General features: G+C 38.4%; 1 protein-coding gene and 1 pseudogene across 1 annotated transcript in view; one reads left to right on the top strand and one right to left on the bottom strand.

Annotated features, from left to right (window-relative positions):
• Window positions 1–23874, bottom strand: part of PPM1L (protein phosphatase, Mg2+/Mn2+ dependent 1L) — a 296935-nt gene that overhangs the window by 143682 nt on the left and 129379 nt on the right. The gene's annotated exons all lie outside the window — the stretch shown is intronic.
• LOC113916569 lies at window positions 13787–15337 on the top strand (annotated as a pseudogene).

Below are 23874 nucleotides of genomic sequence, written 5' to 3'. Positions count from 1 at the left end.
TATTTCAATTACGCACTGAGCCCCCTACTATGACAAGATTTCCAGTAATTTCTAGTGGCCAAAAATTAGTTTCAATATTCACAGCACATATATCTGATAAAGAATTTCTATCTAGAATATATAAAGAAAATCTTACAACTCAATAATAAGAAGGCAAACACAATTAGAAACAAATTGACCAAAGACTTGAAAAGACACTCCACAAAAGAAGATATGTATGACTTAGAAATTCCACTCCTACATATTCACCCAAGAAAAATGAAGATATTTCTATTCAGAGATTTGTACATGAACGTTCACAGCAGTTTTATTGATGGTAGTCAAAAACTGGAAATGACCCAAATATCCACCAATAGCTGAATGGATACATATTATTCAGAAATGAAAAGAAAATAACTACTGATATATACAACAACATAGATGAATCTGAGAGACATGCTGAGCAAAAACAAGCCAGACACAAAAGAGAAGGTATTATATGAGTCCATCCAGATGAAACTCTAGAAAAGACAAATTTAATCTATAGTGACAGAAAGCATACCAGTGGTTGCCTGGGACCAAAGGTCAAGGTAAAGGATAACTGAGAAGAGGCACAAGGGAACTTTCTGTAGTGAGGAAATGTTCTGTATCTCAGCCGTGGTGGTCATTACACAGCTATATAAATATATCAGAACTCACTGAAATGTACTTAAAATGGTTTGTGTTATTATAGATAAATTAAACCTCAATAAAGTTGATTTAAGAATTAGTTTCATGTTAACAAAACTAAAAAATCAGATCTTCTTCAGCCTCTGACATGGTTCACTGTCTACTCCTTGAGAGCCTAGGTTCCCTACACTTGTTCAGAATATGGCATTTACCTATTTTGCAACTTCATAATTTAACTTTTTCTATATTAATCCTTCAAACTCATTAATCCAACTCTACCAGCTGTTGAGAGACCTAGGACTCTATGTGCTATTAGGAACCTCTGCTCTTCTTCCTTTTAAGCACAGTCCCAGGGACAGCTAATTTATTTAGAAAAATTCATATATCATCTGCATAGGACACCCATGTGTTATTCACAGAACATCTTGGTTATAGGACATCCCACTAAACATCTCATCTATCCTCTGGGAACTTGCTTCATATTCATATTCTCTTAAATTGGTTACCAAATCCAACTTTCACAAAAGAAAACTTAGGGTTATTTATATCACTATTCTTCACTTCCCACAGCTATTCTGTTTCCAAAATCTCCCCCTCTCCTGACTGGAGGATCTCCTACTACATTGTAAAATCTCTGGGGAAGAGATAACTTATTATTCCACATTTTATCCCTCACAGTATCTACCGCAATGCCCTGAACTTCACAATTTCTTAATAACTGTCACATAAATTTGTTCATCAAACTACCAGCCAATCTGCTATAATTACTACTTATTCAACAATTTCTATATGACATACTTCAATTTAAGCAAATAACTCTCTTGCATGGACAGTCACATTCTTATAGAAGGTCATAGAAGACTTAGAAAAGTAAATTGCCAGAACTGATGGAATTTCAGATCCTAGGAGAGGAAAGGGAATGCCTTCAGAATCTCTCAAACAACTAACTGCCTCTTATTATCCTTTTCCCTGTGTTAAGGGTTTGCTCTCCCAATACAGAATCCTATGAAAAGAAGGTAGCTCTGCAGTGTTTTAAAGAGCACCAACCCTAGACCAAGGCTTTACTCAAAGAGTGCCTCAATTTCTTCCTCTGTGATTAATGGGCTGGGTTAAATGTTAATATATGGGGAGGTCCTTTGTAAATGCAACACTAACAAATATAAAAGGATTATTTCCTAACCTATAAAGAGGTGGGGAGGTATGGACTTGCAAAGGGATGGCAAGTAGACCCCGCCTTGCAGAATTGCCTGAAGCTCTACGTTAGGAAAAGCTGAAAGGTTTACCCTGGGCTCAGGAGGAGTTTTGAAGACTAAATATCCAAGGATTCTCTAAATTCTGTTCAACGTTCAGGGTGTGTGATTCTAGCTTTGTCAAAACCATGCCTCTTTATGACTTTACACACACAGGTCTTCCCAATCCTTTTAAATCCCCACTTTCCCATTTCACTACTGCCCCTGATTTAACACAGATTAATCTCATAAACTGAAAAGCCTTTTCTACCAGCCTCTCTGCTTTCCTTCTTAAATGCAGAGATACAAACTACCCTCAGGATTTCAAGACTCCCCCTCTTTCACTGTAAGAAACAGAAGAGGAGTGCCTGTGTGGCTCAGTTGGGTAAGCGTCTGACTCTTGATTTCAGCTCAGGTCATGATCTCAGAGTCCTGGGATTGAGACCTGCATCAGGCTCTGCCCTGGGCGTGGAGCCCACTTAAGATTCTCTCCCTCCCTCTCCATACCCCCCACCCTCTCCCAATCTAAAAAACAAAAAGGGGAGGAAAAAAAAAAAGAAACAGAAGAATTGGTATTGATGTGGGATCATGCCAAATGATCCACATGTTAGAAAGTGGGACAGTCTGAACTTCTTGGGCATGTTCCTTTTGGGTTAGAGTCAATAGAGTCAATAGAGGTTATATTAGAGTCAATAGAGGTTATTGGCTCTATTAGGTTACAGTCTATAGAGGTTACTGTTCTTCCTTTGAAATGCCTCCTTCCGTGTGTAATAGGCTGCCTCTTGCTTGGTAGGACCCTTGCCCCATAAAGGCCTAGACTAGGAAACTATACTAGTACACTCTTCTTTCTGCTACTGGGGTTTATTTTTCCCATACCATTGAAATGACAGGAACCCACGAGTAAAAATAAGAAGATTGGACTTGTGAAAGGAGCTCAGGGAGACTCCTTTTAGTCTAAGTCATAGATCAGAGGGATAAAATCAGTACGCACTCATAAGTGGTTGAGCTAGGGCTTCCACAGAGGCTTTGGCATCAAAGCCCAGCAACAATGAGCAGTGTGCATTTGCTAGGAAGGGCTACACTACAGAGCTCTCTGCAGAACCTATGGCAGTGCTAGATGTCTATGGTTGAGGTTTGGGGTCCTGCCTAACCATCCCTCCAACTCTGTCCATCAGAGACACATACAGTACAACCTCACTCTAAGTATCATGACTCTCCAGTGATTTACCTTCCCACCAAGAACACACTCAACAACGTTAGTCTTTATTGAGATCTCTTAAATTGTGCCATAGCTAAAAGAGAGGTAAAGGATGAAGCTGTTATTATCAGAACAGTACAACTGTGGTAGAAAAAATATCAATAAAACTCCTAATTGTCCATGAAGCTAAAGATGCACATCCCTGATGTGCAAACCATCATATATCAAACAGGTAATTTTGCTGGCCCTAATTGAACGCTAATCTGTCCTGTTTGTTCATGCTCTTTAATCTTCAAACTATGTATAAAAGTGCCATATTGCTGAAGTTGTTTATAGAGAAGGGTAAATTCAAATTTCAGTTCCTAAATCCCTGAGTTCAAGAAATGTCTTTGAGTCCCCCAAAAAAATGGCTTACCATGATGCATATCATCTTGGTTACCTACTGCAGCCTCCAACCAAGATAACATTAAAAAAGTTATTTCAATGTCTTTGAAGAAACAGAAACACAAAACCCAAAAGAAACAGTTGATAGGCAGTTGTTAAGAAAACTTTTAGTGGCGCCTGTGGGGCTCAGTTGGTTAATGTCCAACTCTTGATTTTGGCTCAGATCATGATCTCATGGTTATGAGATTGAGCCCCGCATCATGCTCTGTGCTGGGTGTAGAGCCTGCTTAAGATTCTCTTTCTCCCTCTCCCTCTGCCCCTCCCCCCAAAAAATAAGAAAAGAAAACTTTTAAACACACATTAAAAAAGGTTTAGGAAAGAACTGACTTTAAAAAAAGAAAGAAAAGTCATGAAATTAACTGACAGAAAGGTGAAAAGTTTCAAGTTCTGATTATATTTGAAGACTGAAAATCCATGATAGAAAGCATTATTGTTCTTCCTATGTGTTGAAAGTTTTAACAGAACACCCAATTTTTTCTTTCACTTGTGGCTTCAAGTGGGAAATGGTTACTATTCATGACAAGATTTGACACGACATGACAGGACCTATCATGACAAGAAATGGATTCTGCCGCCACACCCCCTTCCTTCTTCTGAGAACTAAGGGGTATGAACTAGGCCAGGGACCACTTTCACGTTTTTTAGAGATCTGAAGTCACTCCTGCAAATGATGAAGATCCCCCTCAGCCCCCCATATGATTTCTTGGGGGCAAGGGGTGCTAACCTACAAGTTGCTATAAACACAGTTCTCTTAATGTCACATTGTTAACTTCTAAAAACTCCTCCTTAGTTTCTATGATAACTGCAGTCCTCTGATTTTCCTCCTCTTTGATTTCTCCTTCTCGGTCTTCTTTATGGCCTTTTGTTCAACCTCTCCTTAAACAGTTCTCTCTTTGGCCCACTCTGAATTCTGAATGAATTCTCTCTGTGGGAGAGGGTCCATTTATTCTCATGGCTTTAAAAATATCAGGCCGATGTTCCCAGATTTCTATTCTGAGCCCAGGCAACTCCTGAGCTTCTGACTAAAATTTCCAGTGGATCTAGTGGACATCTATATTAGACCAATACTCCAAAACCTCAAATGCAACCAGTCTAAAATTGAACTTGTTGGCATGCCTCCTAGGGCCAACTCTTTCTCTTCTGTTGCCTGTTAGGTAACAGCATCACCTTTAACCAATCATCCCAAATGAAAATCAAGAAACCTGAATTCCCCTCTCCTCTACTGTATTATCATACTCACTACTCAAGGCTCAGCTCAACTCTAGCTCCTTTGTGATCACTCTGTACTCTTCTCAAGGAGTGCGAGAGCCTGTATCTCCAACAGAGTATATAGGACTCTGCCCATCATTGCTATCAGTTGTTTAAACATTTAACTGCCCTACTTGGTGGTGAAATGCTTGAGAGCAAAGACTATCTTGGTGATCATAATATTCCTACACTATTTATCTCCATGCATTCACGTTCAGTAGACAGGCCTCCATAAATATTTGGTGAATAAATTTCATCAACCCTCTTTGCTTCTGCATAATCATTACTGTTTCCAAATATAAGATATGCTTTTAAAAAAGGAGAGTAGTGATAAGTAGATTACATTTAGTCTCAAGTTATGTTAAGCAGACTTTCTCCTCCAAGTTTATGGGTATTTATAAAACAGGGCTCAAGAAACTGATAAACAACTATTTAACAAAAATTATTTATTTGCAATAAATAGCATGGTATCCATTTCTTATTGTTCCAAATTTAACAAGGATCCATATTTCTTCCTTGTAAGTCATTTTAAGGACAAACAGCCACAGTAAAAGCAACTCTTAGGTCATGACTTTGATCATAAATAGAATCTAATATAAACATGATCTAATACTTAAAAAAGAAAGCCTAAGGCCAAGTTTTTTGAGTTAGTTGTAACCATTATAGGGTCATTCTTTAAAGACTAGCAAAAATTCAGAACTTCTTAGAGTAGACAGTGAGTACATCCAAAGGGGTTCATATTCCAAACAAGGACGATACAAAGAAATAAAAAGACTTTTCCTTCTTTGCTGAATATTCTCCCTTTGCCCCTCTAGAATCATTCTCCACCTTCTCCCATGCTCTGCCCTGAAAGACTGATCTATATAGCCAGCATCAATTGGACTCCCTGCTTTCTGGCTTCTCATTGGGTCTGGCCAATGGGAAGCAGGAGATCAGAAGGTGGGAAGAGAATGAAGTTAAGACATTTATCTCCTTGGATTCCTCCCTGCCAAACTACAGGCTGGCAGTAGCTGTGCTCCTGTTCCTGTAAAGCAGTGCCTCTCTCCTATCTTCAGCTCTTGCTGGTTTCCACTAACATGATAGCCCTTGCTTTAAGGCTTAGGGGTAGTGACAGCTTCCCACTGTTGCTGACCCATCCCTTTTTGATTTTCCTTAACTCTGACTTTTGTAAATAGTCCTTTCATTAAATATAGTGACAATACTTGGAAGGGAATTTGGCAAGTTAATTTTTGATGAAGAAAATACTGAATCTCAGCAATAGATAAAACAAAACAAATATAATATAATATATACCTAAGAGGGAAAACACTAAATTGTCAATTAAGAAAAATAGAATAAAAAATATAAACTTGAGAGAAAAAGAAAAGCATGCATAAGTCTTTTAAATTTTATGATAATTTCTTAAATTTCATAATTATTCTGTTTTTGATGTGATTTTTCTTCCTAAGTAGACTGGAAATGACGATAAAAAATTTTTCTTTAATTTTTATCCTAAGCTGCTTCTTAGTATCTGTATTTTTACAAAGTCATGCTACTGTTCTAGTGTGGAAACTCAAGGAATTATCTCAAATTTGTACTTTTACTGCCTTCCATGTTCCACGGACACTATGCTTTTGTTGCATCCAAGTATGTATTATGGTTCATTCTTTAAAAAAAAAAGGAATGCACAAACAATGAATCATGGAACACTACATCAAGAACTAATGATGTAATGTATGGTGATTAACATAACAATAAAAAAATTTTTAAAGGATTTCTTTATTTATTTTTGGAGAGAGAGAGTGTGAGCACGGGGCAGGGATTGGGGGCAAAGGGAAATGAAGAGAGAGAATCTCAAGCAGACTCCCCACTGAGCATGGAGCCAGATTCAGGGCTTGATCTCACAACCCCAAGATCATGACCTAAACTGAAACCAAGAGTTGGATGCTTAACTGCCTAAGCCACCCAGGTACCCCTGCCTCCTGGTATTTATGCCCTTATAATATGTCTCCCCTTGAATGTGTGCTGGACCAAGTGACTTGCTTCAAATGAATAGAATATGGCAAAAGTGATGATTCTGGAGTTAGAAAAAGATTATGGCCTTTATCTTGGGTGTTCTGTCTTGTGTTACATATTTGTGGTATTCTTAAAAAGTTTTAAAATATGTTTTCTCTAGGGGTGCCTGGGTGGCCCAGTTGGTTGAGCATCTGATTCTTGGCTTTGGTTCAGGTCATGATCTCAGGGTTGTGGAACTGAGCCCCACATCAGGCTCCTCGCTCATCATGGAGTCTGCTTAATACTCTTTCTCCCTCTCCTCCTGCCCCTTCCCCAACACTCCACTAGTGCACACATTCTCTCTCTCAAATAAGTAAATCTTTTAAAAAAAAGGTTTTCTCTAGTTCTACTTTTCCCATCAAAAAGTACCTCTGAAACAAATAATACATTATATGTTAAAAAAAAAAAAAAAAAGAAGATAGTAGGAAGGGAAAAATGAAGGGGAGGCAGAAATCGGAGGGGGAGATGAACCATGAGAGACTACGGACTCTGAGAAACAAACTGAGGGTTCTAGAGGGGAGGGGGGTGGGGGGATGGGTTAGCCCGGTGATGGGTATTAAGGAGAGCACATATTGAATGGAGCACTGGGTGTTATTCGCAAACAACGAATCATGGAACACTACATCAAAAACGAATGATGTAATGTATGGTGACTAACATAACATAATAAAATAAAATTAAAAAAAAAAGTAAATGGGAAAAAGGTTAGCCAATACTAGAATCTTAACAACAGAAAACTGTTCTTAAAGGGAACAAGGACTAAGGAAGGAAAAGAATCAGTGAAAGATAATATAAAAAGCTACATAGATTTGAATCTGTAGATGATGACTTTCTCTTAGGGTACTAAAAGAAATTGCTTAAATCTCTTGATGATCAAGAGATTATTGTCCTAATTATTTAAAAGAGTATCTGTAATGTATAAAAGTTATAAATATGTTATGATTTTGATTAGGACTATTAAAAAAAGACCTAGAAATTACTGTTTTGTAAGCTTAACTTCAATGACGGAGAAGAGTCACCAAAAAACTAGGAAAATAAAATACAGTTCTCAGAACTATTGATGGACATTCAGGTGATTGAAACGTCAAAATTCCATGCTTATCAATGAATCAGTTTCAACCTGTAAAAACAATGTTCCAAGGTGGACAGGATTCGGTTGGGGTGTAATGAGATTGAGAATGACTGACTGGCAGAAGAACATGCTTTTTATAAAAGAGAGTGATATCAAAGTAGGCCACAATGGGAAAAGAACACTTATCCTGTAAGACAATGTTATATATTAGAGCTAGAAAAAAAATGCAAAAAGGAAATTCAGTAGAGTAACTTAATATGAAGTAAGATTAGTAAATCATATGGTCAGAATTACCCTTAAGATCCCTTGGAAAGGGTCATGGGAATACAGATTGTAACATCTCTCAGCCAGTCCTTCCTCCAGCACTGAATCAGGCTTTTATCTTTCTGCTGTAAACCAGATGAAGAAGTCAGAGCGTGTTGTACAAAATCACATATCTTTCAACGCCAAAATAACACCAAGAATGGCAAGAGGCTCATAACACAAGCACAAGGCACAAAGCAACCAAGATGACTGAGGAACAGCAGGTTCACATCTCACATTGCAGGCTTGCTCCAGGAATAGCACAGGGGAATCACTCATATCATGAAAGATGTTATAGCCTGTCTCTCTCCCCCTCTCTCACCTTCTCCCTCCCTCCCTCCTTTCCTTCACCTCCTTCTCTCCCTCTCCACTCCCTAAGGTAAAGTGCATATGACAATAAGCCATTACAGTCAAACAGGGTAGAAAACATCTAGTTATAATGGCAGCTGACAGCAATGTGGCACTGATACTTTTAAAAAAGGTCAGGAAGAATTTGGCCCATTGACTTGAGCTCAACTTCTGAACACAATAGGCCATAGTCATACCCTTACCATTTGTTCCTTTTCTATACTGGGATTACACTAAGTACTCCCCTACCAGGAGGACAGACACATGAAGGGAGAGGGAGTGGGAATAGCACCAATCTAAAAGTCAAGAGACCTGGACTCTAGATTGGTTCCACCCTACACTAACTGTGTGAACATGACCAGGTCCCATGACTTCTCTAGACCTCGATTTTCTCTTTTTAGAAATATAAGCATTATCCTAGACAGTGATCTCTCTAAGACAATTTTTGGCTTTAGATTATGCATCTATTTCCCAGTATATCATGTTGTGAAATCTGTTTTTTCTAGTACTATGATGAATTTCTTGTGAAGCGTTACAGCCTAATGCTTAAGAGCTGGGGCTTGGGAGTCCAGTAAATCTGGGTTCATATCCCAGGGCTGCCACTTTTTAACTGAGACAATGGGCAAGTTGCTAACCTCTGTGAACCTCTGTTTTCCCATCTAAAATGGGGACAATAATATCCCTTTTGCACTAGGACTGCTATGAAGAATAAGCAGGTAACATATATAAATACCTAGTACAGTGTCTAGTACACTGTAAGCCCTAAATATATGTTATCATTAATGATGATGATGGTGATGTTACTGGAATAAAATGCATTAAATACCTGTTTAGAGTAAAGCCCCAGGCCTTACTTACAGAAGAACAGGAAGCAAATGACATCCTGGGATATCAAACCAACACCCTTCCCTCATTAGCTCCTTGTGCCAATCTACAAAACTCTCCAAATCAAATCCTGTCCAAGGTATCATATCTATTCTGGCATCACAGTCTAGGACAGGCTTCTAAACTATGGACAGTAGCTTTTGCCTACACAGAAATAGGAAACCTGTTTAAAACTGAGATTATTGGTTATATGAGGAAGTCAAAGAAGTTTATCTGAGATTTTATTCTGCTTTAAAAATCACACACCCCCTTCTTAGCAACTTTTTTAAGTTTAAAAGGTAGGTTTAAAAAGAAGGAGGCAGGGCGCCTGGGTGGCTCAGTTGTTGGGCGTCTCCCTTCGGCTCCGGTCATGATCCCAGGGTCCTGGGATCGAGTCCCACATCTGGCTCCCTGCTCAGTGGGGAGCCTGCTTCTCCCTCTCCCACTCCCCCTGCTTGTGTTCCCTCTCTTGTTGTGTCTCTCTCTGTCAAATAAATAAATAAAATCTTTAAAAAAAAAAAAAAAGGAAGAGGCAGAAAAAGAGATGAAAATGCCTAGAATTAAAATTCTGCTGATAGAAAAGTTGAAGACAAGAACTTATATGCCATACAAGAAAGTTAATTAAAAACAAATTATTTGAAAAGGCATTATGATAACAGAAAACATAATTAGCATGTTTATTTCAGTTAGCATTTATCCATCAAAGAGCAATTTAATCCCAAAACACAGAACCAATTCAAATCTAGAAAATACAACAGTGAGAGTAAAATGAGTATTTCTTTTCTTAAAAAGTCTGTTCTTCTAGTGGATATTAACCTAAGAAAACCTTACTTTTAATGGTATATACTATATATCCATTTTGTGCAAGAAAATGGGTTCATTTGGCCTTTAGATAAATTGCTTTAGCTGATGAGTTTTCCACTCATATCAGCTTCTGGAACACTTGAACTCCGACTGTTCTATTTTACCTGTTTGCTCTAGGTGGCATGTATTTCAGTATATTTTATCCACACCTTGTACCGCCCTAAATCTCAACTCATTTTTATCCTCAAACACTTGTTCTTGATTTTTTTGTTGGTTTTTACTTCACCACAGCTACTGGAAAATAAATATAACGCCAAAAGAAAATAAAGATGAAATCAAATAAACATCTCAAAGCACTGGTCTTGATTTGTCTTACCTTTGAAGGTAAAACAGGACTTTGCTAAAAAGTAACCAAGAGAAAGCCTGGGTTCTCTAGATTAACCCTGAGGGCCCAAAATGGTTTCCTTTGCCAGTCAGTGCAGGTACCTACAACTAACAATAAACAGCAATAGGATGTGACAATATGAGAGCAAAACAGCAACAAAAAAATTTTTATCTAATAATGATTTTTAATTAGTTCACATCAATTAATATTTGGATAATTAAACACAAAAGGAAACAAAAACATGAACAAAAAGCTTCTATGATAAATTTTTACAATTTGTCAGTTTGGGTTTTTTTTATTATGTTATGTTAGTCACCATACACCACATCATTAGTTTTTGATGCAGCGATCCATGATTCACTGTTTGCGTATAACACCCAGCGCTCCGTGCAGTACGTGCCCTCCTTGATAGGAAAACCTGAGCACGTATGTTCTTGTGGACAGAGTTCTGAATCTGAAGACCTGACTCTATTTCTGACACTGCCTCCATAGCCTATGAATATTTATTTAAGTTCTATGCCTCAGATTCCTTGCAACTTCATTCAGATGTTGCAAGGATCAATCTGACAGAGTAAAAAGATATGAAATATTCCCTTCCTATAATACAAAAATAGGGAAAACTTTCAAATAGAGCAAAGGACAGAGGGGAATGGTATAGATATTAAACTTCAAGTTAAGGATCCCTTCCTATAGAACAGTGGTTCTCAAATTTTAGCAAACATCAGAGTCATCTGGAGGACCTCTTAAATGAAGAAGACTATCTCCCTGAGTAGAATTTGCCCAACAGGTTGCTCAGTGATGCTGATATTGATGCTGATGTGGCTGGTCAGGACCACACTTTGAAAACATTGTTTTAGAATGCTGGATGGTATGCCACATCCACTATCCGTACTATCTCCATACCCAGAAGTGTTGGGGTAGATAACCAGCAAACAAATTCTTGTCCATCCACACAATACCCAGTTTTCCCTCTCCCTGGCATTCATTCATTCACTAAAAAACAATTTTATAATACCCTTAAGATGATTTCATTATAAAGTGAAAGACAGATGTTTTCATTATCCAGAAAAGAGAAAGAGGCAGAGTCAAAATTTGAAAAAATAATGGCTGAAAACTTCCCAAATTTGATGAAAAACATGAATGTAAAGATCCAAGAAACCCAACAAATTCCAAACAAAATGAACTCAAAGAGGCTCACACTGAGACACAGTATAATCAAACTTGCAAAAGACAAAGACAGAATTTTGAAAGCAGCAAGGGAAAAGTGAATCATGATGCAGATTTTACCACAATTTTAAAAAAAAAGGAAGAAAGTAATAGACATTCATATTAGAAAACTTAAGAAAAACTACATATAAAGCATACAATCAAAACCAGCTATAATCCCTTTACCCCAAAATAGCTATGGTGAACTTTCTGGCATATTCTCTTCCAGTCATCTTCAATGCATATAAAGACTATACTAAATAGCATTTTCTATGAATTTTCCCCTATCTAACAAATTATAAGAATGTCAAGTATTCTTTTAGAATGATATAATAACCTCATACTATTTTATCATATGGATGAGTCATAATTTAACAGTACACATTATCTAGAGCAACATTATAAAACCTATAAGGGAGTAGAGCTTCAGCCTTGGTTCACACAGGAAAAGTATTTTATTCATGCATTTTGCAACACATTTTTAAACAATAGAGCTGCCTGACCCACTATAATCATGGTAAATTGACATCAACCAATGCTTATCCAGAGTAGGTTCATCCAAGACCATTTTTTTCTTCTCTTCAACTCAGGGCAAAAATGGAAACAAGACTCCACTGATTAGATGGCTGGCTGGCTGGGTGGATGGATGGATGGATGATGGATGGATACAAAAAGAATTTGAGTAAAGATAAATATAACTATAGATATAAATATATACCAATCACATAAATATATTTTACAGTGTTACTTATCCACAATTCCTAGTATAGTATAATTTCCCCCCAATTAAAGTATAAACTCCTAGAGAACAAGTGACTTATCTTATCCATCTTTATCCTCCTCACACACATACCTAGCACATGCCCAATATATGGTAGACCCTTAATAAATGTTTACTGGAGTAAAAAAAAAAAGATAATCAAAGTAACAGAAAGTGTCATCCTTAAAAATTATAGCTACCATTTATTAAATATCTTTCCCCAAAAAGATTCTTAAAAATTGGTCTGATCATAATTCTAAGAAAAAAGGATTAGGACATAAAATTTTACACCCATTCTTTTTTTTTAAAGATTTTATTTATTTGTCAGAGAGAGAAAGGGGGAGAGGGAGAGAGAGAGAGAGAGAGAGAGTGATCAAGCACAAGCAGGGGGAGCAGCAGCAGGCAGAGGGAGAAGCAGGCTCCCCACTGAGCAGGGAGCCAGATGTGGGACTCGATCCCAGGACCCTGGGATCATGACCTGAGCTGAAGGCAGACTTAACACCAAGCCACCTAGGCATCCCTACCCATTCTTGATAAAAACATTTTTCAACTATGCACAGACATCAACAAATGTTTATGGAGTAATTACAACATGTGAGGCACATTCCAAGCACTGTAGATAAGGCGACCTATGAGCAGAAACCTGAAGGAAGTGAAGGATGTTGAAATCTGGGAGAAAGCATTCAGGTAGAAAGAACAGCAAATGCAAAGGCCTTGAAATAAACACCTGCTATGAAGGAGGAACAACAAGGAGATCAATAAGGCTAGAGAAGAGTGGATGAGGAGGAGATTGTTAGGGGAAGATGAATTCAGAGTGCGGGGTGGGTACAGATCTTGTAGACCATCATATGGATATGGACTTTTACTCTTAGTGAAATGGATGCTGGCTGGCTGCTAGAATGGGCTGTGGAGGGCCAAAGGTAGAAATGGAGAAACCAGCTAGGAGACTGTGCAGCAACAGAAATAGATGCTAGTAGCTTAGACAAGGGTAGTAACCAGGATGATGGTAAGAAATGGTCCAATTCTGGATATATTTTGGATGATAGAGCTTATAAGATCTTCCAGTGAATTCGACAACCAAAAGGTTTTATATTGCTTGATGAACTGGATGACTCCAATGTTTTTGGCTTAAGCAACTGAAAATGCTAAATTTGACACTTAGTAAGATGAGTAATACTTAAGAAAGTTCAGGTTTGGCTTTTCCACAACAGGTTTGCCGCCAGAACACAGGTGTCGTGAAAACCACCACTCAACCTAAACCAAAATGGGAAAGGAAAAGACTCCCATCAACATCGTCATCATTGAACACATAGATTCAGGCAAGTCTACCACTACTGGTCATCTGATCCACAAATGTGGTGGGATCAACAAAAGAACTATCGAAAAATTTGAGAAGGAGGCTGCTGAGATGGGAAAGGGCTCCTTCAAGTATGCCTGGGTCTTGGATAAACTGAAAGCTGAACGTGAACGTGGTATCACCACTGATATCTCCCTGTGGAAATTTGAGACCAGCAAGTATTATGTGACCATCATTGATGCCCCAGGACACAGAGACTTTATCAAAAACATGATTACAGACACATCTCAGGCTGACTGTGCTGTCCTGATTGTTGCTGCTGGTGTTGGTGAATTTGAAGCTGGTATCTCCAAGAATGGGCAGACCCATGAGCATGCCATTCTGGCTTACACACTGGCTGTAAAACAACTAATTGTTGGTGTTAACAAGATGGATTCCACTGAGCCACCCTACAGCCAGAAGAGATACGAGGAAATCATTAAGGAAGTCAGCACCTACATTAAGAAAATTGCTACAACACTGACACAGTAGCATTTGTGCCAATTTCTGGTTGGAATGGTGACAACATGCTGGAGCCAAGTGCTAACATGCCCTGGTTCAAGGGATGGAAAGTCACCTGTAAAGATGGGAATGTCAGTGGAACCACACTGCTTGAAGCTCTGGATTGCATTCTGCCACCAACTCATCCAACTGACAAGCCCTTGCGTCTGCCTCTCCAGGATGTCTACAAAATTGTTGGTATTGGTACTGTGCCTGTGGGCCGAGTGGAGACTGGTGTTCTTAAACCTGGCAAGGTGGTCACCTTTGCTCCAGTCAATGTTACAACTGAAGTAAAGTCTGTTGAAATGCACCGTGAAGCTTTGAGTGAGGCTCTTCCTGGGGACAAGGTGGGCTTCAATGTAAAGAGCATACTGTCAAAGATGTTCGTCCTGGCAATGTGGCTGGTGACAGCAAAAATGACCCACCAATGGAAGCAGCTGGCTTCATGGCTCAGGTGATTATCCTGAACCATCCAGGCCAAATCAGTGCTGGATATGCACCTATGCTGGATTGTCACACAGCTCACATTGCTTGCAAGTTTGCTGAGCTGAAGGAGAAGACAGATCGTCGTTCCGGAAAAAAGCTGGAAGATGGTCCCAAGTTCTTGAAATCTGGTGATGCTGCCATCGTTGATATGGTTCCTGGCAAGCCTATGTGTGTTGAGAGCTTCTCTGACTCTCCTCCTCTGGGCTGTTTTGCTGTTCGTGACATGAGTCAGATGGTTGCTGTGGGTGCAATCAAAGCAGTGGACAAGACGGCAGCTGGAGTTGGCAAGGTCACTAAGTCTGCCCAGAAAGCTCAGAAGGCTAAATGAATAGCATCCCCAATACTTGCCCCCCCCAGTCTTAATCAGTGGTGGAAGAATGGTCTCAGAACTGTTTGTGTCAATTGGCCATTTAAGTTTAATAGTAAGAGACTGGTTAATGATAACAATGCATTGTAAAACCTTCAGAAGGAAAGGAGAATGTTTTGTGGACCATTTGTTTTGTGTGTGTGTGTATGTGGCAGTTTTAAGTTATTAGTTTTTAATATCAGTACTTTTTAATGGAAACAACATGACCAAAAATCTGTCACAGAATTTTGAAACCCATTAAAACAAAAGTTTAATGGGGAAAAAAAAAAAGAAAGAAAGGAAGTTCAGGTTTGGGTAGGGAAAATGAGAGTTCAGTTTGGGGCATGTCAATTTTGAGATATCAAGTATACAGTAGTAGGTATTCATTCACATTCATAAGAGCTAAAGATGTAAACTTTGGAATTATATAGATGGCATTTAAAGCCATGAACCTAAATGAGATCACCTAGGGAGTAAGAGTAAACAGAAGAAAGCAGAGTTGAAAAACAAGCCCTTGAGACATCTTAACATAAAGAGACTAGGGAGATAAAGAAGAACTGGCAAAGAAATACAGTCCAGTGAGCTAAAAGGAGAAATTTTTAAATTTTTAATTCCATTTTAGTTAACAAACAGTGTTATATTAATTTCAGGTGTACAATACAGTGATTCAACAGTTCCATATATTACACAGTGCTCATCAAGATAAGAGTATGCTTAATCCCCTTCATCTATTTCACCCAACTCCCCACACACATCCCCTCTGGTAACCATCTGATTGTTCTCTATAGTTAAGATAAAAGGAGACCTTAATATCCTTGATGAATATGGATGCAAAAATTCTCACCAAAATACTAGCCAATAGGATCCAACAGTACATTAAAAGGATTATTCACCACAACCAAGTGGGATTTATCCCTGGGCTGCAAGGTTAGTTCAACATCCGCAAATCAATCAACTGATACAATACATCAACAAAAGAAAGAACAAGAATCATATGATCCTCTCAATAGATGTAGAAAAAGCATTTGACAAAGTACAGCATCCTTTCTTGATCAAAACTCTTCAGAGTATAGGGATAGAGGGTACATACCTCAATGTCATAAAGCCATCTACGAAAAACCTACAGCAAATATCATTCTCAATGGGGAAAAACTGAGAGCTTTCCCCCTAAGGTCAGGAACGTGGCAGGGATGTCCACTATCACCACCGCTATTCAACATAGTATTAGAAGTCCTAGCCACAGCAATCAGACAACAAAAAGAAATAAAAGGCATCCGATTCAGCAAAGAAGAAGTCAAACTCTCACTGTTTGCAGATGATATGATACTTTATGTGGAAAACCCAAAAGACTCCACCCCAAAACTGCTAGATCTCGTACAGGAATTCAGTAAAGTGGCAGGATATAAAATCAATGCACAGAAATCAGTGGCATTCCTATACACCAACAACAAGACAGAAGAAAGAGAAATCAAGGAGTCGATCCCATTTACAATTGCACCCAAAACCATAAGATACCCAGGAATAAATCTAACCAAAGAGGCAAAGGATCTGTACTCAGAAAATTATAAAATACTCATGAAAGAAATTGAGGAAGACACAAAGAAATGGAAAAACGTTCCATGCTCATAGATTGGAAGAACAAACATTGTGAAGATGTCAATGCCTCCTAGAGCAATCTACACATTCAATGCAATCCCCATCAAAATACCATCCACTTTTTTCAAAGAAATGGAACAAATAATCCTAAAATTAGTATGGAACCAGAAAAGACCCCGAATAGCCAGAGGAATGTTGAAAAAGAAAAGCAAAGCTGGCAGCATCACAATTCTGGACTTCCAGCTCTATTACAAAGCTGTCATCATCAAGACAGTATGGTACTGACACAAAACAAACACATAAATCAATGGAACAGAACGGAGAGCCCAGAAATGGACCCTCAACTCTATGGTCAACTAATCTTTGACAAAGCAGGAAAGAATGTCCAATGGAAAAAAGACAGTCTCTTCAACAAATGGTGTTGGGAAAATTGGACAGCCACATGCAGAAGAATGAAACTGGACCATTTCCTTACACCACACACAAAAATAGACTCAAAATGGTTGAAAGACCTCAATGTGAGACAGCAGTCCATCAAAATCCTAAAGGAGAACACAGGCAGCAACCTCTTCGACCTGAGCTGCAGCAACTTCTTCCTAGAAACATCGCCAAAGGCAAGGGAAACAAGGGCAAAAATGAATTATTGGGACCTCATCAAGATAAAAAGCTTTTGCACAGCAAAAGAAACAGTCAACAAAACCAAAAGACAGCCAACAGAATGGGAGAAAATATCTGCAAACGACATATCAGATAAAGGGCTAGTATCCAAAATCTATAAAGAACTTCTCAAACTCAACACCCAAAGAACAATTAATCCAATCAAGAAATGGGCAAAAGACATGAACTGACAGTTTTCAAAAGAAGACATCCAAATGGCAGCAGACACATGAAAAAGTGCTCAACATCTCTCAGCATCAGGGAAATCCAAATCAAAACCTCAATGAGATACCACCTCACACCAGTCAGAATGGCTAAAATTAACAAGTCAGGAAACGACAGATGTTGGCAGGGATGTGGAGAAAGGGGAACCCTCCTACACTGTTGGTGGGAATGCAAGCTGGTGCAGCCACTCTGGAAAACAGTATGGAGGTTCCTCAAAAAGTTGAAAATAGAGCTAGCCTATGACCCAGCAATTGCACTACTGGGTATTTACCACAAAGATACAAATGTAGGGATCCGAAGGGGTACGTGCACCCCAATGTTTATAGCAGCAACGTCCACAATAGCCAAACTGTGGAAAGAGCCAAGATGTCCATCCAGAGATGAATGGATAAAGAAGATGTGGTATATATATATGTATATGTATATATATATGTATATGTATATGTATATATATGTATATGTATACACACACACACACACACACACACACACACACACACAATGGAATATTATGCAGCCATCAAAAGGAATGAAATCTTGCCATTTGCAACGACATGGATGGAACTGGAGGGTGTTATGCTGAGCGAAATAAGTCAATCAGAGAAAGACATGTATCATATGACCTCACTGATATGAGGAATTCTTAATCTCAGGAAACAAACTGAGGGTTGCTGGAGTGGGTGGGGGGTGGGAGGGATGGGGTGGCTGGGTGATAGACATTGGGAAGGGTATGTGCTGTGGTGAGTGCTGTAAATTGTGCAAGACTGTTGAATCACAGATCTGTACCAAAACAAATAATGCAATATATGTTAAGAGAAAAAAAAGAAGAAGAAGAAGATAGCAGGAGGGGAAGAATGAAGTGGGGAAAATCAGAGGGGGAGACGAACCATGAGAGATGATCGACTCTGAAAAACAAACTGAGGGTTCTAGAGGGGGTGGGGGCAATGGGTTAGCCTGGTGATGGGTATTAAAGAGGGCACGTTCTGCATGGAGCACTGGGTGTTATATGCAAACAATGAATCATGGAACACTACATCAAAAACTAATGATGTAATGTATGGTGATTAACATAACAAAAATCTTTTAAAAAAGAGAACTGTTTTAAAGTGGCATCTTAGAAGCCAAATGAATGTAAGAGAAAGTGATTGTCAGCTGCTACAGAAAGCTTAAGATGAAGACAAAGAACTGATTGTTAGGTATAATAATATGAAAGTCACTGGTGGTACCAATAATACTGTCGACTCATTTACCCTTTCAGGAAAAATTACTTGAGGAAGAAAAATTACTCCAGCCAAATGACAAATTAATCCAAATAAAAAACTCAAGAAATGGGTGTAATCTCAGACAAAAATGGTTAGGAGCAATGAACGCAGTAAAACAAAGTTAAATTACTTCACTGTGGCTGTAAATGTTCATGTAATTCATTACTGAGAAAATGTTTTTAAAAGAGACATAATAGGGCGCCTGGGTGGCTCAGTCGTTAAGCGTCTGCCTTCAGCTCAGGTCATGATCTCAGGGTCCTGGGATCAAGCCCCACATCGGGCTCCCTGCTCAGTGGGAAGCCTGCTTCTCGCTTTCCCACTCCCCCTGCTTGTGTTCCTGCTCTTGGTCTCTCTCTCTCTCTGTCAAATAAATAACTGAAATCTTTTTAAAAAAGAGAGAGAGACATAATATATAGGTAAAATATACCTACATGGATGATGATGTGAAAATAAATTTTCAGATTATTTCTATAAAATATTTGAGGTATTGAAGGAAGAGGGAGGAGTAAGAAAGGATCAGTTAAAGCATGCTAAATAGGTTTTCTTATTTATTTGGAGGTTACAGTTACTTTTATTCTGAATATTGATAAAGTATATATGTATTGATTAAAAAGGCACCACTAGTAGAAAAGAAAATGAACAATTTTCAAGCATTTTTAAAAGAAGTCAATAAGTGAAAGAAAGAATTAAAGGCTAAAATAAAACACACCAACAAAGTATCAGAAAACACAAAATAAAATGGTGGCAAGCATAGGACCTATCATATGAGCAATCAAAATAAATATTAATTGGCTACATTTTTTTTAAAGATTTTATTTATTTATTTGACAGAGAGAGACGCATATTTATTTATTTGACAGAGAGAGACGCAGCGAGAGAGGGAACACAAGCAGGGGGAGTGGGAGATGGAGAAGCAGGCTTCCCTCGGAGCAGGGAGCCCGAAGCGGGGCTAGATCCCAGGACTCTGGGATCATGACCTGAGCTGAAGGCAGACGCCTAACGACTGAGCCACCCAGGTGCCCAATTGGCCACATTCTTAACACGAGTAAAAAACTATGATTATAAGAGATAATCCTAAAACAAAATGAAAAAAGGGTGGTGGATACAATGTATCTTGTATATAAACAGATTAGCTATGATATTTGTTTTACAGTAAATTTTTTAATCTTTGAGTATAGTTGACACACTATGTTACATTAGCTTCAGGTATACCATTTAGAGATTCAACAAGTTATACATTGTGCTATGTTTACTACAAGTATAGCTAACACCTGTCCCCTTATATCATTATTTCAGTACCATTGACTGTATTCCCTATGCTGTGTCTTTTATTCCTATGTCTTATTCATTCCATAACTGGAAGCCTGTATCTCCCTGTCTCCTGTTTTACAGTAAATTTAATTCACAAAAATTAAATGGAGGAAAATAGATATTTTATATTGATTAGCAAGTATAACTGAAGCAGACATAACAATCTCACATTTTTATACACCAAAACATACAGCCTCTAGTTACATGAAGTAAAAACTGAGAAATATTAAGAATTTCATGAATCCAAAAAACCAGTGGAAGACTCTTGTCTCAGAATTTGTTAGCTCGTCAAAGAAAAAATAAGGATTAGAATAATACAATTAATAAACTTGATGAATGAACAGTTTCATACCTTTGACTCCTTAGAAAATTTATCTACATTTGAATATTCATTTCAAATATCCATGGACCATTTATTTTTTAAAAAAGATTTATTTATCTATTTTAGAGAGGGGGAGGAGCAAAAGAAGAGGGAGAGAGAGAGAGAATCTCAAGCAGACTCCCTGCTAATTGGGGAGCAGGACATGGGGCTTGATCTCATGACCCCAAGATCATGACCTGAGCCGAAATCAAGAGTTGGATGCCTAACCAACTGAACCCTCCAGATGCCCCTCCATAGAACATTTATAAAAATTGATCATTTAATAGGTAACACAGAAAGCCTTAATGAATTCCTAAACCAAGAAGAGTTCAGTAATTCTCTTTGACTCAAAAACAATACAAACAAAAACAACTTAATAGATAACAAAAAAAAATCTAACCAGTTATAGATTCTGATAATTAGAAATTAAGTCATGAACCAATGAGAAAATTAAGACTGAAGTTATAAACTATTTGAAATTAATAACAAAAACACTATACATTCAAATATAAGAAATATGGCCAGAGCTGTATTTAAGGGGAAACTAGTCCCTTGGCCTGAAATATGTTTCCTTTTGTTTTCTGTATTTTGAAATCCAGTTCATTAAATGCCTCCATCTTGGCAAAACCATTCTGTACCTTTTATTTGGCATTAATTTTCCTACTTCTGTGCTTGCCCAGCACCTTTTAAAAATCACTTCATTTCACATTTACATCATTCTGCTTGGTTTTATAGACACCTGAATTTGTGCCCGTCTCAACCCAGTGGACTTCCTGCTACTGGAGTGTAGGGAGCAGGCTTTGTCACCTTTCTACCAACTCAGGACACACGGTTGGAGTTCCAGCTCTCTAACAGTAAGAACATAGGTTGGGAAGATGAGATAGCCTCAGGTTAGCATCCTAGCCCCATTATTTTGGAGCTGACTCCAAGCTTATCTGACATGGGACAAGCTGCTGAACCCCCTAGCCCTCCTTCTTCACTCAGAAGTCTATTTCAGAGGTTTACATAATACAACACCAAGCACAATATTTGAAACATACCTTTGCTAGATAAATGGAAGCTGTTGTGAACATGAAGAAGTTACACAAGTAAAGGAAAAATCTAAGAAATAGGTGAGTAGTGGGAAACCATGGACTTTGGAGCCAAACAGACTTATGAAATCCTGGTTCTGCCAGTCACTTAACAATATGACCTTGAGCAAGTGACTTAACGTCTCTGAGTCTCCATCTCCTCTTCTGTAATTCTGTAAAACCATTGTTGAGCTTAGAAACTGGCAATAAAAAATGCTTAGTAGGGTGCCTGGCACATAGTAAGTGTTTATAAATAGTAGCCCTTGTTGTCACTCCCACATTGCCTCAGTGAGAGGTCTGCATGAATGTCTGCTGAACTGAATTAGAACTTTACTGTCAGAATCTGACTTGGGTTGGCTTGGTCCCCTGATAACCCAACAAGGGCCAGAAATGATAGTAAGTTATCAATTTAGTGAGGCAAGTCCTCAAGAAGCCCCAACATGTGATGGTGGTTCAGCCGGGGTCAGAGCAACTGAGGCTTCACGATTAAAAAGTAATCTCATATGAGGTTGTCTAGCTGAATAATTTGTTAAAAATCCTTTTCATGAAGTTAGATCATTAAAATTGACACCAGAGCAATCTCTGAGAGAGCCTTAGGCAGGCCTCACTCCTCATTAATATAAATTAAATTTCTCAGGAGATGTTGTGAGTCTCCCCACCTGACAAACACTGTTGACATTTACTGGATTTCCCTCTGACCTTTCTGGACTTAAGCAATCCCTCCCAAATATTAGCTATGAATAAGCTATTATTTTGGTTTTAACTTCACAACTATTCTTGAGAGTAAAGTGATTTTGTCTACTTTATTTTTCAGAAAGACCCTTCATTTAATGTGTCACCTTCCATTTTATGCTTAAGAACGCATGAGGTTCTGCATGCCTAAAGAGGAGAAAGTGTGAAGTGAATGACAATTCTGGGGCTTTATTCTTTATTGGGGGTCTTTTTTCTTCCATTAAAGACAGGCAATTTTTTTCTTCCTTAGAAGTCAAAGCTAAGTCTTTCAATTGGTTTCTCAAATACAAGCAATGATATTAAAGGTATATTAAAATATCACTGTTACTCCTTTTGTTGGTACTAATGAATTCCAGTAAATTACACAGTTGTAAAATGTTAAGAGGGAGAAAGCTTCTTGCTAAGTGAGTGATTGGGTGCAGGTGGGATGCTGAGAATATTGTTATTAAAATATGCAAACATGAATGTTCACCAGGGATAGTGTAGACTGAAGCTTTTAGCTCTGCCATTTCCCTGCATCCAGCTGTCAGTCTATCTAATTATTACAGTGCCATTCTGGCAGATGAATTTTGATGAATTATAGAATCTTAGAGCCACAGGCATCTTTGAAATTACCTAATACAACCTACATATCACTGATCAGAAAAATGAAGTCTGGAGTCATTTGCTCAAAGCTCTAAAGCTCATTAGTGGTCAGAGCCAATGCTACCATTGAGCTCTCTTGGTCTCTTTGCCCCATTCCACATTCCTTTACATTAGGATTAAAGGTGAGGGCCACCTCCACTATAGAGGTTCATGCGGGGGGTGGGGGTGGGGGGTGGGGGGACGGTGACAGCAGAAGACTAAGAAAAGCAAAGAGTGACTACCCAGTCAGAAACTTTAGGAGTACTGTCATCATCTGATAATGAATCTTCAGGGAAGTCAGTAATAACAGAAATGTCAGTTGGTCACTGTGGCTAGCCTAGTAATCATCATAAGAGATGTTAACAGTCAAAGGAAGGGTGCACACTAAAGCTATACTTAGTGGGACCACCCAAAGATTAAAACACAAAAGATAAAGCACTATTTCTGCTTGGTCATAGAACCATCTGATTATCTAACGTTTCCAAATGACCATCTAATAAGGCAAGACAAGATCCTAATGAAGCAATTCCCATTAATGTCAACTTGAGTTACAATTCTATCAAAATTTCCATCATAACTGCAGACAAAGATTTAGAAACACAAGGCCCTCAGCCAATAAATATCTTTTCTCTTTGACCATAATATTGTAAAGAATGATTTTTATCACTTTAGAACACTCTAGTAGTGGAAAACAAAATGTGAAGCATCATCGTTCACAACGGCTCCTACACGTACTTTTGAACTAGGGTAGGAATGCTCTGGTCTCTCTCTTGAACATGTCATCAGTCTTTGAGACAACACACTTTTCTCCTAAAAATTGATTT

The sequence above is a fragment of the Zalophus californianus genome, chromosome 1 (genome assembly GCF_009762305.2).
Source record: "Zalophus californianus isolate mZalCal1 chromosome 1, mZalCal1.pri.v2, whole genome shotgun sequence".
In the NCBI taxonomy this organism is placed as follows: Eukaryota; Metazoa; Chordata; class Mammalia; order Carnivora; family Otariidae; genus Zalophus; species Zalophus californianus.
Note: the sequence above shows the minus strand (reverse complement) of the source record. Positions and strands in the feature narration are given on the sequence as shown.